Raw genomic sequence first — 2989 nt, forward strand, 5'->3', positions numbered from 1 at the left:
TTTTTTTTGGTACTGGGGATTGAACTTGGGTCCTTGCACTTGCAAGGCAGGCTACCAAACTGCTGAGCTAAATCCCCAGTCCCTGTATTTTCTTATTAAAAGAAAAAATCTCATAACAGTTCTCACAGTGACATCATATAAGAAAGCCTTCTCTTCTAAGTCAGACACTTCAACTTCAAGGCTACAAAAACGATGAATATGAGAAAGGAACAGAACACTGGCTGACAGCCAGTGCCATTTCTAGCAGTTCCCAAAGACTATCAGTTCACTAATTTCAATGTTTTTCTTTCACATCCCTGCATTTTTATATTGGGAGATTACAAAACGAATGTGAAAAACTGATAGTTTTAATTCCCCCACTTTAAAAAGTTTTCAGGTTATATCACAGAATCTTAGGTAGGTCAAGCCTTTTCAGGAACCTGGCAGTTCCCGGAGCACATGTATTACTTTTGAAATAATTTCTAATAACATAAATACCAACTTTTGTTCAATGGCATAAACATAACAAAAAATCCACTTAAAAGTGTTGCCTTGTGAACTGTGTTTTGATTATAGGGGAGAACTGAATTGGTCATTCTAAGCTTATTAAGCTCAAAGTGACCTTAGTTTAGTGTCCTGGGAAGTTTTCTTATCCATAAAATGGAGGCAACAACAGTTAACAGCCTCATAGCACAGCTGTGAGGATTAAAAGGAAGATCCAGTAAAGTGCTTATCAAAGCAACTGGCGCATAAGTACTCAATAGTTACATTTACCAGTTACCTGTGGTTAAGTAGCTTTAAATGTGCCCAAATCATTTTCCAACATGGCCAAGACACATAAGGCCACTTGTACTAGTGTAACGGTTCTGAGGATGAACAAGTTTTGAATTGGTTTTACTGGCAGATGTTTTTTCCACTGAAATTTGGAGAATTGTAATTCAGTGAAAATATAGCCCATATATTAGCCAGATTGTTATGAAGAAAATGAATGTGGTCACCATTACCACAAAGATTTGATAACTTTAATACTTTTAAAATTCAAACCAACCAAACTGGTTATCAGATGAGAGAAAACTAGTCCCCTCATTGTTTCTTGCAATTTATCTACTGTGATGTATAAAAAATATATCAGCTAAGGTTTTAAACTTTACATTTAGAAGTATCGATGGGGTGTTACTTTTGCCCTTCATGTTGCCTGATGTCAATTCTTCACTCTCTAAAAAAACATGAAAGAACCAATGTTACTGGCTGACAATGTAAGTAACTTTGCCATCAGCTGGGTGATATTTTCCTTCATTATTCCAAGTGAAGTGGATATTTTTATGCAGTACTTACATGACTGAAAGAAGCCATCACTCTGTTTACAAAAATACATAATGATACATACGGCTGTTTAGACACATTTACATTAGAGTTGTGACTCAAGCATTCTACTTGACATGTTTTTCCAAGTGTTGCCAAATTAAACATAGACCAGCAAGACTTGCACCATATGTGCAAAATCATTTACTATTATATTTTTACAAATCTGCGAAGAGCTATCAAAGTTAGCACAGATCTGTACCATGAAAGACACAGTAATGAATGAAAAAGGTTATACATTTAAATCTTTCTAAAAATGAAATTGTCTAACATGAAATTTTTCAAAAAATAATTGATAGCTAAGAAACTACGGAGGTAGTCAATGGGTATTACGGTTCAGTCTAGAACATGTACTGAATGACAGACTCCAAATGAGGGCGATGTATGTTTTCTGTTCTTAATAGAATACATGTTTCACCTTTGTATGATGCTCTATCTGCTCTGAGAACAGAAGGGTGGCACTGGTGACTAAAAGTGGCAGGGAAACCCAGATATCACAAACCTGCAAATCCCTAAGTTTGTATTATTGTATAGATTTTGTGTAAACATAGGGCATTACACAAATGGTAACTGAATTTTAAAAAATTTTACTGACATCATCATTAGTTGATGCCATATGGAATAGCTGGGTCAAATAAAGATTGTAATGATTTTTACCACCTTATAATCCTAATGAAAAGATAAGGAATAATCCACAATATAAAATCAGCCACTTAATCTACATCTGTGAAGTGGCTACAGGTAACTCTTAATTCCTCCACCAAAGGAAACGACAGCAATTTTCTGCACCCTAGTTTTATTTTCTATATTCTCAGTGAAGCTTTATGAAACACAAATGGCGACAGTCATCTAAATGCTGTGATGGACTGAGGAACACCAAGGAAGCAAAGCTCAGGTTTAAGGGCTGGAGGAAAACACTTTCAAACAAAAATGGAAGCTACAAATTGAAATGTTTATAGTTTTTCCTGAAAACATTTAACACTAAAGTTGAATCAGAAGGTTTGAACAATGTACTATTAAAAAAAAAAGTGTTAGGAAATGTGACTTTACTTACTACTAGCAGAATACTGTTCCCCTCTACAGGTTTCTGCCCTATGTATGCCAACGTAGATCATGCAGGTTAACCTCAGCCTGGCTTGGGGCTTCAGTTCACAGTGACAAGCAGGCATGACCTGTGTCATTTTAATTTGGAAAACGAAGGACACATATACATACTGCCATTTTGGGTAGGCATGGACTACTGTGATGCCTGGGACTCTGGACACATCTATTGATCAACAGAAGCACAGGATTAGCCTGTGTGGTCAGACCAGCTCTACCCAGCCCCATGACCTCTTCCTCTCACCAATGAAGTGGAGCACAGCTGCTTCGTGAGCTACTGTAATTCAGTTTAATTTACACCAGTGCTAGTGACTCAAGGATAATTCTAAAGGATGACATAACACTAAATTTCTTGTTATGAGAGCAATATATCCAACTGCCAAGTAAAGATATGGAAAATCAAATCAAGATTAAGCAACATCATCACGTCTCTAAAGAGATAACTGAAAGAATGACAGCAATAATAGTGTCTTATTTTAGTGGTAAGCTTTTTTTTTTTTGTCTCATTGAGCTTATTGGTACTTTTTCAGTATACAGAATAGTGACA

Source organism: Fukomys damarensis, unplaced genomic scaffold, assembly GCF_012274545.1.
Source record: "Fukomys damarensis isolate Sample0158 unplaced genomic scaffold, DMR_v1.0_HiC HiC_scaffold_35, whole genome shotgun sequence".
NCBI classification, from domain to species: Eukaryota; Metazoa; Chordata; class Mammalia; order Rodentia; family Bathyergidae; genus Fukomys; species Fukomys damarensis.